We start from the raw sequence: 16,158 nt of genomic DNA, 5'->3' as shown, positions 1-16,158 counted from the left end.
ATACTACACTGGAGCCACTCTGCACCTACTCCTCTCCAGCCAGCGTGCCTTTGCAGATGCTCTTCTCTGTCTAGAATCCCCTGTCTCTCTAGCAGCAGGTCTCAAGCTCAAAGCATTGCCTGATATCGTCTTCCAGACAGACATGTGCTTTCTCAATACTTCCTTCGAATTCCCTCTCTCTCTCTCTCTCTCTTTTTTTTTTTTTTTTTTTTTTTTTGTCTTTTGTCTTTTTAGGGCAACACTCATGGCATATGGAGGTTCCCAGGCCAGGGATGGAATCAGAGCTGCAGCTGCCGGCCTATGCCACAGCCACAGCACCTCGGGATCCGAGCCACCTCTGCGACCTACACCACAGCTCACAGCAATGCCAGATCCTTAACCCACTGAGCAAGGCCAGGGATCAAACCCACATCTTCATGGATACTAGTCGGGTTTGTTAACCTCTGAGCCTTGATGGGAATGCCTCCCCTTGAATTTTAAAACAATCTTTTCATTATTTTTGTGGTCTTTTTTGTTTGTCTCCCAAGAAGACTGTGAGCACCTTAAAGACAGGTATCAAGTAGTTTCATTTCATCCTCGGTATCAAGTTCAGTGCTAGCACTTAGTATATGCTCAATAAATATGTGTCCTATAGTGAATGAGTGAATAAATGAAAGAATGGATAAAGTTTAATTATTTGCCCAAACTTACCTATAAGAAAGTGGAACAGCTGAATCCAGAATTCGGTGAATTCAGATTCTTTTGGATCATAAGGCACAACAAAACCTTGAGTCAGCAAAGTTTTATCAGAAAGAAGAGTAGGCCCCAAACCTGAAAGTCCAAGGGGTAGAGTTCAGCCCAGGTACAGCTGGGCCCAGGGGCTCAATGACAGCAGCAGCATTCTGTCCCTCTCTCTCCACTCTCAGCTCTATTTCCTTCTAGGCTCTTGAGTCTTCCATATGCTTGTCCACTACAAATGGCCTCTATCAGCCACAGGCTTAGTTCATCCTCAAAACTCCATGATTCTTGGAAAAACAAAATAATTCTTCTCCTCACCACCACGGATTGAATTACAGATCTCTCTTGACATATGATGGAGTTACATCCTGATAAACCTGCTATAAGTTGAAAATATTGTAAGCCGAAATGCATTTACTACAGCTACCCTACTGAATATCATAGCTTAGCCTAGCCTGCCGTAAACATGCTCAGAACACTTCCCATGCAGCTGGGCAAAAATCATTGTACACAAAGCCATTTGATAATGAAGCGTTGACTATCTCATTTAATCCACTGAATACATGAAAAACAGAATAATTGTCTAGGCATAGGATGGTTGTAAGTATATCTGGTTGTTTACCATCCTGATTGTGTGCTGAGTGGGAGCTTTAGTTCGATGCTGCTGCCCAGCATCACCAGAGAGTACTGGCCCACATATCACTAGCCCAGGAAAAGGTCAAATTTAAAAATCTGGAGAATGGTTTCTACTGAGTTTGTATCACTTTAGCACCATCATATGTTTGGAAAATCGTCCTAAGCCCTAAGCCTATAAGTCGGGGAGCATCTATACTTGGAAGGGCTCTGCTTGGGTCTTGTGTCTCCCTACTCCCACCCCAGGAGTAAGGAGATGGGGTGTCATGGTTGGCCAAGCCTGAATCACTAGTCTACCCTTGTGGCCTCTGTCTGATGAGATGCTCTATGTGTAGATGATGTGGGTGGTTTTCTAGGGGTGATACTGAGCCTCATCCTGATCCCTGCTGCCCTGCCATCCCTGACCCTCTTATCTCCTGTCAATAGCCCCTCATCTTGGGGGAATATCTCTTCTCTTGGCACCTTGGACAGTTCATATCTCCTCCCCCTTCCTCTCACCCTGCTGCCTGCCAGGGAAACCTGGGGATCTCTCACTTCCTCTTTGACACTCTCAGATGGCTGCAGGGAACTGGGCTGGGGTAGAGAATGCCTACTTTTCTTCCTGTACTCATCATCCATGGCCCCTTCTCTCTCTACCATCACAGGCTACTCCAGCAAGCTTCTACACTTCAGAAATCTCCAGGCAAGAAGCCCTTGGGTGCACGCCTGCTCCCAATACAGAGCTGCCACTAAGTACACACTGTGCCTTATGCAGACCATAAAAGGGGACCCCATCTGAGCAGACAAATAACCAAAGTTTCTCTCTCCCATTGCTCCTCAGCCCTTTCAGCTAGGCATCCTAATCTGGGGAAAATTCTCTGTTCTGTATTGCAGCTCTCCCAAATTCCGGGAGACACATACCCAGTTCTCCCAAAAGTCCCCTGACCCCATGGCAGCTCAGGATTTGCCCACTGCCTGCAGTTCATCAAGCATCCAGAGAGGGAGCCAGTCTCCACTTTTGCATGCACCTCCCCCAGCCCCCCACTCAGTGATTTTCATGGTGCTTCACTTTCCCTCAATTTACTAGGACAGTGGTTCTCACAGTGTGGTCTGTGGACTCCTGGGTGGTCTTCAAGGTGCTTTCAGGGGATCCACAAGGTCAAAATTGTTCTAATTCTAAAATGTTGTTTGCCTTTTCACTGTTGCCCTAATAGTACAAAAATAAGTGGTGTGTAAAACTGCTGACCCATTAGCATGAATTAGGTAGACTAGCATCCAACTGAATGTTCTATTTGTCATCGGATTTCTCACCACCAAGTCTCAGCAGTAGAGAAAAATTCCAGTTTCACTTAAGTGTCTTGATGAAGCAGTAAAATTTAATCTCAGTCCCTGAGTATGTCTTTATAATAATATTCTGTGTGGCAAACTTGCAAGTACATACAAAGCACTTCTACCACATGCTGAATGTGATGGTTGAGTTAGCCTATATGGTTGAGTTAGCCAAATACGATTGCAACTGAGTTATAGGCTAAACTGGCCTCTTCTTTCATGGAACACACTTTTTTTACTTGAAAGAAAGACTGATATAAAAACTACTGCTCTCCTGACTTAGGCACTTGGCAACTATTCTCCTGAAAATGTACAAAGACAGCCTGTCATTTCCAGAAAAAATAACTGACAATATTTGTTGCCAGTGATAAAATCTGAGTTTTCAAGCATAAAGTGGAATTTTGTGGGAGTTCTTGTTGTGACTCAGCAGAAACAAACCTGACTAGTATCCATGAGGATGCGGGTTCGATCCCTGCCTGGCCTTGCTCAGTGGGTTAAGGATCTGGTGTTGTTGTGGCGGCTGTAGATCAGATTTGACCCCTAGCTTGAGAATTTCCATAGGCCGCAAATACAGCCCTAAAAAGCAAAAAAAATAAAATAAAATTCAAAACTTGCATCTGAAACCATGAACCTAGTTAAGAATCAACTAATAATAGCTTCTTGTACTTAAAGAAATTTCTGATGTCACTGTGGGTGATGATAACATATGTGATTTTTAACTAGTATAATGTAACATTTTAATTTGAGAGGTCTACATAACTCAGTGAACAAATATTTCCAAATGACCAATCAATGAATGATGTTACCAAACAGTGGGTAAAAGATCCATTCCAAGTACCACATAGACCAATGGACTAAAAATTTTTAATTGAAATGTAATGTCATATAACATATTTCTTTCAGCCGTACAGCATAACGATTTGATCTATGTATATATTATGAAATGGTCATCACAATATGTCTAGTTACCATCCATCGCCACACTTAGTTTCAAAATTATTTTCCTTGCGAAGACATCTACTCTCTTAGCGACTTTGGAATATATGTATTTACTAAGTGATTACCACAGTGTTTAGTTAACATTCATTACCACACACAGTTAATTTTTTTCTTGTGATGAGAACTGTTAAGATCTATTCCCTTAGCAACTTTCCAATATACAATACATTATTGTTAACTATGCTGTCACATTTATATCCCAAGGACTTATTTGTCTTAAAAAGAGAAGTTTGTGTCTTTTGACTACTTTTACCCATTTCACTCTGTGGTTTTTTTTCCCCATTATAGCAGGTTTACAGTGTCTGTTAATTTTCTACTATACAGCAAAGTGACCCAGTCACACATACATGTATATATTCTTTTTCTCACATTATCCTCCATTGTGCTCCATCATAAGTGACTAGATATAGTTCCCTGTGCTATATAGCAGGATCCCATTGCTTATCCATTCCAAAGGCAATAGTTTACCTCTATTAATCCCAGATTCTCAGTTCATCCCACTCCCTCCCCCTCCCCCTTGGCAACCACAAGTCTGTACTCCAAGTCCATGAGTTTCTTTTCTGTGGAAAAGTTCATTTGTCCCATATATTAGATTCCAGATATATGTGTTATCATATAGTATTTGTCTTTCTCTTTCTGATTTACTTCACTTAGTATGAGAGTCTCCAGTTCCATCCATGTTGCTGCAAATGGCATCATTTTGTTCTTTTTATGGCTGAGTAGTATTCCATTATGTATATATATGACATCTTCTTTATCCATTCATTTGCTGATGGACATTTAGTTTGTTTCCATGTCTTGGCTATTGTGAATAGTGCTTCAACACTTAGTGGTTTTTAACATAACGAAATACAAAAAAGATTGACGTGGTTCCAGATTCCATTTAAGAAATGACCACTTGTTGGGTTTTGGTATAATATCAAAGAAGAATATCCACTGTCACATAAAAAGCTATGAAATATTACTTTTTTCCAGATAATACCTGTGAGAGGCCAGATTTCCTTCACATTCTTTAATCAAAGAAACAGTTCAGGAGCTCCCATGGTGGTGCAACTGGATTGGCAGCATCATGGGTGCACTGGACTTGGGCTTGAGCCCAGGCCCAGCACAGTGGGTTAAGGATCCAGTGTTGCTGCAGTTAGAGCTCAGTTCATGGCATAGCTTGGATCTGATCCCTGGCCCAGGACCTCCATATGCCACAGTGGTGGTGGAGGGGAGGGGGAAAAAAAAAAAAAAAAAAGAAAAAGAAACATAGCAACAGATTGAATGCAGAAGCGCATATATGAACCCAGGGTTTTTTTTTTTTTGGTAAGATTATTTTTTCTATTATAGTTGATTTATAATATTCTGTCAGTTTCTGCTATACAGCAAAATGACCTAGTCACACACGCAGACACACACACACACACACACACACACACACATATATATTCTTTTTCTTATATTATCTTCCATCATGTTCCATCATAAGTGACTAGATACAGTTCCCTGTGCTATACAGCAGGATCTCATCACTTATCCACTCCAAATGCAATAGTTTGTCTCTATTAATCCCAGATTCCCAGTTCATCCCACTCCCTCCCCCTCCCCCTTGGCAACCACAAGTCTGTACTCCAAGTCCATGAGTTTCTCTTTTGTAGAAAGGTCCATTTGTGCCATATATTAGATTCCAGATATAAGTGATATCACATGGTATTTGTCTTTCTCTTTCTGACTTACTTCACTTAGTATGAGAGTCTCTAGTTCCATCCATGTTGCTGCAAATGGCATCATTTTGTTCTTTTTTATGACTGAGTATTCCATTATATGTATATACCACATCTTCTTAATCCATTCATCTGTTGATGGACATTTAGGTTGTTTCCATGTCTTGGCTATTGCAAATAGTGCTGCAATGAATATATGGGTGCATGTATATTTTTCAGTGAAATTTTTGTCTGGGTATATGCCCAAGAGTGGGATTGCTGGGTCATATGGTAGTTCTATGTTTAGTTTTCTGAGGCACCTCCATGCTATTTTCCAAAGTAGTTGTACCAGTTTATATTCCTGCCAACAGTGCAAGAGGGTTCGCTTTTTTCCACACCCTCTCCGGCATTTGTTATTTATTGACTTGTTAATGATGGCTGTACTGACTGGTGTGAGGTGGTACCTCATTATAGCTTTGATTTGCATTTCTCTAGTAATTAGTGATGTTGAGCATTTTTTAGTATGCCCATTGGCCATCTGTATATCTTCTTTGGAGAAATGTCTATTCAGTTCTCCTGCCCATTTTTCAATTTTTTTTTTCAATTTTTTTTTTTGGACTGTTGAGTTGTATAAGTTTGTTGTATATTTTAGAGATTAAGCCCTTGTCAGTTGCATCATTTGAAACTATTTTCTCCCATTCTGTAGGTTGTCTTTTTGTTGTTGTTGTTGTTGTTTTTTCATGGTTTTCTTTGCTGTGCAAAAGCTTGTACATTTAATTAGGTCCTGTTTTTTTATTTTTGTTTTTAAGTTTGTATTTTGTTTTATTTTTGTGTTTATTTATTTTGCCCCAGTTGTTTTCTATTAAACTAAATATTAAAGGGATTTTCAAAAATCTGAGACAATGCTACTCTTCTCATTGATTTTTTTGTAAAATAGTTATTTTTCAATAATGTTATTTGTTAACTGTTATTTTTTAAGTGAATAAGTATATAATTTTAAATTTCCTAGTTTTAATTGCTACTACTATGAATAGTCATAGAATTTACATAAAGAAAACTCCTTAAGGTCATCAATAATTTTTAAGGGCATAAAGGAGCCTTGAGTCTAAAAAAACTGATAACCTCTGTGCTAGGAGGTGAGGAACCACTCCTCCCATCCACTATGGAAGAAAAATTCTCTGACACCGAATGCAATAGGACCCTCTAGGCCTGTGACTAACTAACTGACTGGCCCTCTCACAACTCCTCTCTTCTTGATACAGAACCAGTCCTTCTGCAGGTCCTATGAAGTCCTGGGTGGATAACTGGCCCAGTTATTTGTGGCTCTATTTAGAAGATTGGGTATGTAGAACCTATGTTCAGTCTTAGCTCTCAATTCCAGAAACTAAGAAGCTTCCCCCTTAATATCCTACTAAATAATCTTTAATAATTGGGCAGTATATACTGTTGTTGTTCCTTTGTGGGAGAATAATTATTCTGCTGTAGTATAGATTCGCTCTCATTTTAAAATACTCATTACCATTTTGGCATGACAATAAAGAGAAGTCAGAAGATAGGGTGGTGTCTTGAAAGGAGTATGGGCTTTAATTTAGAATCCTAACCTCGCCATTCACAAAGTAACTGTGGCAAATTACTTAACCTCTCTAACTTTATTTTCTCATTTGTAAAATTAGGATAAAAATACCTGCCCTTCAGGTTGCTTAGAGAGAATGTACATAAATCATCTGACACATAATATTCAATCAAAGGAACTGTCATTATCATCATTATTATCCCAGTACAAGAGTTGAGAAAGAGGGTCTGTTGGAATCCCCCAAGACAAGCAGCATAAATCCTTTTTGGTGCCTTTGCTAAGTTCTTAGTGGCCTCTTATTTACTTTCTCACCAGAAAATCAGAGTTCCTCTCTGAACCCTGGGGAGGCGCAGATCGATTGAATAAGATGAATATCTGTCATCCTCTTCCACATTGTATCTTGACAAAAAAAAAAGGATTGTTTCACCCTGATTGAAAGGTCATTCTCCCTAAGTGCCTTCTTACCTCTAATTCCCCCCAAAGGCAGACACCTTTCTCTGGGCTTCTCCCAAATTCTAGGCCTCCATGTAGGCTGGAATGAACCCCCAAACCACCCCTGGATACAATTTTGGGCCAAAACAGTGGAGCGAATGAACAGCTGGGTGAATGTTATGGGGTAAGATTTGCTAAAGAAAGAGTTATGTGAAGCTGCAGAGAATGTTCCCTTGAGTATTTTTTGGTTTTCTTAGATAAGGGCTCCGGGAGGGAATTTTTATGGAATGATGCGTGGAAATGGCATGCTTCCTCATGCTCTAAAATGGAAGCCTTGGGTCCCTTTCAGAGCTGAGGGAGGCAGATTAATGAGTTGAGGGAAGTGGCTGCTGCCTCCTGGCAGCTGGTTCAATTACCTCTCCCGCTCACGCTGTGCTCTGGGCCTTGGAACACAAGCTTGATGGAATTCTGACCTTGCTGGAGGACTTTGTTCCTTCACGGAGGCTGCCTACTTCTACCCTTGACCATGTCCTTTACTTCTCACAGATGGGTTTGCTGGAACCATGGGTGTGAGGGAATTGTCCAGTGAGTTTCTTTTTAAAAACAAGGGAAGTGAATGAGATCCTGAGGCTGTTACCACATGAGATGCTCCAGGAAGAAAAATTATATCCATTTGGGGAAAGGATCTTAGTGACATTTTATTCTAATGAAGCATTTCAGTGGGAGCTGTGGCTTGTCCAAAGAGCTTGGTCAGAAATCATTTGATTGCAAGTGACAGAAACCCACTCAGACTAACTCAAGTAAAACGTGGCTTTATGGGAAGGCATTAGGTACACCTCATGAAATCTAAAGACAGAAAGAAGAACTGAGAATCAAGAAGTTTATAGTTCTATAGCTAAGTGTAGGTTTATTTATTTATTTGTTTTTTTAGGGCCATACCCATGGCATATGGAGGTTCCTAAGTTAGTGGTAGAATCGGAGCTGTAGCTTGACAAAAAAAGGACTGTTTCACCCTGATTGAAAGGTCATTCTCCCTAAGTGCCTTCTTCTTGACTCTAATTCCCCCCAAAGGCAGACACCTTTGGGATGTGGGATCTGAGCCGCATCTGCTACCTTACACCACATATCACAGCAACGCCGGATCCTTCACCTACTGACAGAGGCCAGGGACAGAACCTGTGTCCTCACGGTTGCTGGTCAGATTTGTTTCCCTTGAGCCACAATGGGAACTACCTAAGTGTAGTTTTCTAACTTAAGTTGCCTGGCTTATCTCTCTTATTATCTGTTCTCTTCTCTGTAAAGCGGGGGAAATAAAAGTACTTACATTTTAGAGTTGTGGTGAGGTTTAAATGAGTAGATACCCATGTATCATGTGGAGCAATACCTGACACATATTAAGCTCTTAATATATGTTAGGTATTGAGGAGTTCCATAAAAGTTATCTTGTTCCGGACAAGCTCTCCCACCAAAGACAATGGGAAAAGCTGGATGAAAATTTCAAAAATCATTCCATAGATATTGGAAAACTACCACGGATAAGAGGCCCTTAAGAGCCTAAGATCTCAGAAGGAAGGGAAACAAAGAATAAGGAGGCTGACATTCTGTGCTGCTTTTCCTCCGGGGCATTTGCTAGTTGACAAGCATTACCTAAGATACTGAGAAGCTACACAGGAAAGACTGACAGGTGAAAAGCTGAGCATCACTTCTGGCAATTTTAATGGGGGGGAGAGAAGACAAAAGTGGAGTTTAGGGCCTACCAAGGTGGAGGAATCATTGTGTTTACTCTACTCACTCCGCTAGAGCTCCCCAGGGTTCTAATCCAGAAAAGGATGAGCTATAAATACATCAACCCTTGTAAAGGCCGAAGCCTGGTTCTGAATCTGTTCAATCACCAATTTAATTAACGTGGGCCACGCTGGCTTTACTTAGCGTCTTGCCAGAAACAAAAATCATCCTATTCAGAGGAAGATAACACCATCCAGAGCCATAGATATCTCGTATTCAATCCAAAATTACCAGACTTACCTGGAGGCAAGACAAAATGTCCAAAAACCATGAAGAAAAGAAACTCAGACATTATAAAGAAACCAACAGGAAATAAAAATACTGGAGTTAATATAGACACTAAAACTGCTATAAATGATGTATTCAAGAAATTAAACAATGACATAGAGCTTAACAAGCACCCTTCTTACCAGCCCCAATCCCAGTTCTTGACTATTTACATGGCTTTGTGGGGTTTGCCTATGTAAGCCTACCTCATTTTGTAGTCTGGCCGAACACAATTCAAGTGCTTCTTGAATGTGTGTCTCCTGGTTATAGTCCTCAGTTTGACTTGAATAAAACTCTCTGCCGTTCTCGTTATAGCTTTTTATTGATTATTGCATTGGCAAAAGTACAGAAAAAAACAAGAACACTGCTCAGCTTTTTTGTTACCAAAAGAGAAAAATTACACAGTTCATTTCCCTCGTACTTATAGAGCTAAAAAATCCTGAGCTAAATATTAGTAACTCAAATCCAGCAACATATTAAAAGGAGAAGATATCACATCCAAATGAGATTTACTCCAGGAATGCAAAGCGGATTTAACATTATAAAGTAATCAATGTAATTCACAGTATTCACAGAATAAAGGGGAAAAAATCATATGAGCATCAAATAATTAGAGAGGAAGTCTTTGCTAAAACATCCAGGAGCACATCAACATTTTTTATGGACTGAAGAAGACACAGTTTCTAATATATTAATAAAAAAATGACACAAAATGATCAGCAAAATGCAAAAGGCACAGAAGTGAAAGTTTATTTGGTGTGAGAAGAGAAATCCCAACAAATTACAAATTGTAAAAAACTGACAAATCCCATAAGCATTATAAATCCTGAAAAAATAAAAAATTACTTTATGACTTAATTATCTGACATAACTCTATAATATTTTTCCTTACATTTTTTGGCTGAATAAACTTTTGGTCACTCCTTTTCATAAGTATTTTTGCCATACTTTCTATGGAGAGAATAAAAAGATAATCTGATTTTTTTCTAGAATGATTTATTTTTAAAATGTTACTTATTTAGAAAAATAGATTTAATCTTTACAACTTATTATTGCCAATGAAATGTAAATGTTTAGGATTTTTGTCAATTTGGCAGAAAAATGATCAAATTTCTTCCATATGTGAGCTCTAAAATTTCAGGGCATATAAATTTTTCTTGTGTAGTGGATATTTTTAAGTACTCTTTGAATTGATGACATTTATTAATCAATGGGGGTATTCTTGGAAGTCATTCCTACAGTAGGACAGCAAGCAATAACTTAACTATTCACAGACATGACTGAAAACCACATAAACCCATCCCATTAAACACAAACTAAGTGTAGTCCAAACTCAGTTTCTCTCTTCCCTACATCTCCCCAAAGGCTCATGGCCACTTCAATGCTACCTGACATAAAGGGAAGTATAATGGGAGTAAGCTAGGGTGGAAAAACACAGTGATCTTAGCTGATTGTTACATCTTCTTCACAGTGAGCATAACACATCTTCATGGAAACACATCACGAGGGCCTCTCCTAGAGCCTCGAAGAGGGCCCTTGGAAGGGAGGTACCCTGAAGCTGAAGCCACATTAGCTTTCCTATATGTCTGTCTCTGTACAGCCATTCACGTTAAAAATTCATAGCAGGAGTTCCCATCGTGGCACAGTAGAAACGAATCTGACTAGGAACCATGAGGTTGCAGGTTCGATTTCTGGCCTGGCTCAGTGGGTTCAGGGTCCGGCGTTGCTGTGAGCTGTGGTGCAGGTTGCAGACGCGGCTCGGATCCTGCATTGCTGTGGCCCTGGTGTAGGCTGGCAGCTGCAGCTCCGATTCAACCCCTAGCCTGGGAATCTCCATGTGCCATGGGTGCGGCCGTAAAAAGCAATAAATAAATAAATAAATAAATAAATATTCATGGCAAATCAAGGATAGAAGATGAATTAGCCAACTATTGCTAAATAGTGAGCAACCACAAAATAGTAGAGATGTAAAACAATAAGCACTTACTTCTCGCTCATATATTGGAGGGTTGACTGGGGCAGCTGTGATCCAACTTGCGGGTCCATGGGTTGACTGCGTTGTCTCGGCGCCTCTTGTCACATTCTGTGCCCCAGGCTCCCCAGGGTATGTTCCTGTGGTGATGCAAGAGTACAGGAGGACTGCACGAGCACATCTCAGGTTTCTGTGACACAGTCACGAATATCCTACTTGTCAAGGCTCCCATATGGCTAATCCCAAATTCAAAAAGTGGGAACCCACTCTGCCCTCTTTGAGGCAATGGCAATTGTATGGAGGTACCATCCTACCATAGGAAGTAGACAATTGGGACCAGGTATCACGAAAGTCAACATCCTTAACTGAAAAAAGTACCTGCCCCAAACTCTCTGCCAACATCCTACTTAAGGTCGAAATATTCGAAGTTTTCTCCTTGAGATCAGGAAGTGAAACAAGGATGTTCTTGATCACCACTCCTGTTCAACACACACAGTAAGTCTAGTGAAAAAGAAAAAAAAAATCTAAGAATCGGGAATAAAATGGTTATGATACACAAATGACAAAATTATGAACACAGACAATCTGAAAGAATCTACAGAAACCTCTTAGAATTAACAAATGAATTAGCAAGTTCGGTGAATGTAATACATGTAATATAATGACTATAATATATATAATATAATGTAAATTGTACTTCTATGTACTATTGTAAAAAAAATTTTAATTGCCTTTTACCAGTTCCCCTTGTGGCTCAGCAGGTTAAGAACCGGACACGGACACAGTGTCCATGAGGATGCAGTTTGATCCCTAGCCTTGCTCGGTGGGTTAAGGATCTGGTGTTGCTGCACGCTGTGGTGCAGGTTGCAGACGCGGCTCACATCCTGTGAGCCTGTAGCTGTAGCCTTGATTTGATCCCTAGCCCAGGAACTTGCATACGCCACAGGAGCAGCTATAAAAAGAAAAAAAAATTACTTTTTCAAATTCTACTTACAATGGAACTGAAATATATTAAATACTGGAGGATAAATAAAATGAAAGAGGTGTAAGACTTGTACACTGTAAAATACAAATTATTATTGAAAGAAAGTAAAGAATGCCCCAATAGAGGGATATTCTCTTTTTGTGAATTGGAAAACTCATTATTACAAAAATGTCAGTCCTCCGAAAATTGGTCTATAGGGTCGATGCAATTCCAATTAAAATCTCAGCAGAGTTTTTTTTTTAATCATTTTAATTTTTTCCATTACAGTTGGTTTCATCAGGGTGGTTTTTTTTTTTTTTTTTTAATCTTCTGGAATTTGACAAGCTGATTCTAAAATTTATGTGGGAATGGGAGTTCCCGTTGTGGCTCAGAAGTAATGAACCCGACTAGTATCCATGAGGATGTGGGTTTGATCCCTGGCATCACTCAGTGGGTTGAGGATCTGGCGTTGCAGTGAGCTGGGGTGTAGGTCACAGATGTGGCTTGGATCCCACGTTGCTGTGGCTGTGGCATAGGCCAGCAGCTGCAATTCCGATTTGACCCCTAGCCTGGGAACTTACATATGCCACAGATGTGGCCCTAAAATTCAGTTAATTAATTAATTAATTAATTAAAATTTATGTGGGCATGTAAAGTGCTCAGCATAGCAAGCACCTAGCATGGCCAAGATAATCTTGAAGAACAACAAAATTGATATCCAGACTTGTAATAAACCTGCAGTTGTTAAAACAGTATGGTAGTTGGCACAAAGACAGATAAATGAAGTACTAAAAGAAAAAAAAATGGTTCAAAAGAAGATCCACACTTGTGTGGGCACATGATTGATGATAGAGATGGCACTGCAGAGCTGTGAGGAAAGGAAGGCCTTTTTGATAAATGGTCAAGCTGTGTCAAGTATTTATGCATATAAAATGTCATGGCTTCCACCTCACACAAAAATCAATTACAGGTTGAGTGTAGATCTAAATAGAAAAGATTTAAAAATAAAGCTTTTAGGAGAAAACACAGGAGAATATCTTCATGGCCTCCTGACCTTCACGGTCTTCATGGACAAAGATTTTTGTAAACAGGGCACAAAAAGCACTAACCACGTGGGAAAAGATTAATAAATTGGACTATATGGAAATAAAAAAAATTGTGTTCATCTAAAAACACCATTAAGAGACTGAAATGCAAGCCAAAGAGTAGGAGACACTTGTATTAGATGTAATCAGCAGTGGATTTGTATCTGGGATACCTAAAGAAGTACAGATCAAAAAGAAAAAGAGAGCATATGTATATATTTTTTATCTTTTTGCCTTTTCTAGGGCCGCTCCTGCGGCATATGGAGGTTCCCTGGCTAGGGGTTTAATCAGAGCTGTAGCCACTGGCCTACACCAGAGCCACAGCAATGCCAGATGCGAGCCGTGTCTTCGACCTACACCACAGCTCACCGCAAAGCCAGATCCTTAACCTACTGAGCAAGGCCAGGGATCGAACCGGCAACCTCATGGTTCCTAGTTGGATTCATTTCCACTGTGCCATAACGGGAACTCCAAAAGCATAATTTTTTAAACCGAAGCTTTTCAAAAGAGGAAGATATCCAAATGGCTACTGGGTCCGCAAGAACATTATAATAACATTTACTAATAATCACTAACATTATTATTCAATAAAATGTCAATAAAAACCACAAAAAGGTATCCATAGACACCCACTAAAATCCCCAAAACAAGACAAAACAAAAAAACCCTGACTATATCAGGTAGTTGTTAAGGATACAGAGCAACCAGAACACTCACACATTGCTAGTAGGGATGGAAATTGGTCCAACCTCTTGAGGAAACTTCCCGCAGTATCTAGTAAAGCTGAATGCGTGCGTCCATGAACTAAGACAGTCATCAATAACCCCCACCCCTAGGAGCACATACTCAGCGTAAATGAGTTTATGTGGACATCAAAGGACACAAACAAGAATGGTCATAGCAGGTCCCGGAATTTCTGCACACCTGCTCTGTCGTCTCTTTCTAAGCCTAGCCCAGCCTCATCATGGCAGATGCCTTTGTGGGCACTTGGTCGCTAGTAGACAGCAAGAATTTCGATGATGGAGTTCCCGTCATGGCTCAGTAGTTAACAAATCTGACTAGGAACCATGAGGATGCAGGTTCGATCCCTGGCCTTGCTCAGTGGGTTAAGGATCCAGCATTGCCATGACCTGTGGTGTATTTCACAGACGCGGCTCGGATCCCGTGTTGCTGTGGCTGTGGCTTAGGCTGGTGGCTACAGCTCCAATTAGACCCCAAGCCTGGGCACTTCCACATGCCGTGGGTACAGCCCTAGAAAAGTAGAAAGACAAAAAAAAAAAAAAAAAAAAAAAGAATTTTGATGACTACATGAAGTCAATTGGTGTGGGTTTTGCCACCAGGCAGGTGGCCAACATAACCAAGCCTACCACAATCATCGAGTGAATGGAGACACAATCACCATAAAAGCACAAAGCACCTTCAAGAGCACAGATATCATCTTCAAGCTGGAAGTGGAGATTGATGAGACAACGGCCGATGACAGGAAGGTCCAGTCCACTGTGACACTGGATGGAGGCAAACTTGTCCACGTGCAGAAGTGGAATGGACAGGAGACAATGCTTGTTCGGGAACTAGTTGATGGGAAACTCATCCTGACACTCACCCATGGCAGTGCAGTTTGCACTCGCACTTACGAGAAAGAGGCATGACCTGCCCATTCCTTCATCGATTGCTCCTGCCAATTGGCTACTCCTGGACTCAGCACCAGATTGCCTCATTTTTTCCTCTGGCATTTTGTAAAAATCCGCTTTGGGAATATTCTCCTGGGGTCAGGTGGCACCAGCCTGCCTATAGTTCTGGTGCTTATTGTATATGCTTGTTTTTTTTTTTTTTTAATGGTATCCAAAGGGTGCTCTGAGGTCAATAAAATAGCTTAGGCCACTCAAAAAAAAAAAAAAAAAAGAATGGTTATAGCAGCATCACTCTTAATAGCACCAGGTGAAAACAATCCAAATGTCCATCAGCGATAGAAGAGTAAATGAGAGGTGGGATCTTCAGTCGATGGGACCCTAGAGAAGTTGAAAGTGAGTCAGTTAGTTCTACACAGAGTACTATGGATGAACATCAAAAAGATAAATCGAGGGGAGTGCCAAATATTAAAGAATACATATGGTAGGATACCATTTATATACAGCTCACTAATGGGCAAAAGTGGGGTTGCCTTGTGGCGCAGCGGGTTAAGGATCGGGTATTGTCACTGCTGCGGCTTGTGTCACTGCTGTGGTGTGGGTTTGATCCCTGGCCCAGGAACTTCCACATGCAGCAGGCATGGCACCCCTGCCCCCACCAAAATATGGGCAAAATAAAGACAGTATGATGGCCACCTTTGGGCAGAATGGAGGGAGAGGTCATAGGGGACACAGATGCTAGTAATGCCCCATGTCTTGATTTAGTTGCTTGTTACATGGATGTGTTTATGATTGTGTACTTTTATGCATCTTATACTTCAACATGTATGTGTGTTTCATTACAATAAAAATTTTATTTGTGAAATGACTGTCATAAGGGACTGGAGGAGAAAAGCAGCTTAGGGTTAATTCATACTCTATGTGTTCACTCAGACCCTCCTCTAACATTTAAGGGTCCTAGAATAAGGACACATATGAAGGCCCCAAAACCATTTCTATAAATATTTAAAAGTTATAAACCAAGAGTTCCCTGGTGGCACAGCAGATTAAGGATCTTAAAGATCCAGTATTATCACTGCTATGACTTGGGTCGCTGCTGTGGCATGGGTT

General features: G+C 40.5%; 1 pseudogene; it reads left to right on the top strand.

The window, feature by feature from the left end:
- On the top strand, positions 14,714-15,172 carry LOC110260839 (annotated as a pseudogene).

The sequence above is a fragment of the Sus scrofa genome, chromosome 5 (assembly GCF_000003025.6).
Source record: "Sus scrofa isolate TJ Tabasco breed Duroc chromosome 5, Sscrofa11.1, whole genome shotgun sequence".
Taxonomy (NCBI): domain Eukaryota; kingdom Metazoa; phylum Chordata; class Mammalia; order Artiodactyla; family Suidae; genus Sus; species Sus scrofa.
Note: the sequence above shows the minus strand (reverse complement) of the source record. Positions and strands in the feature narration are given on the sequence as shown.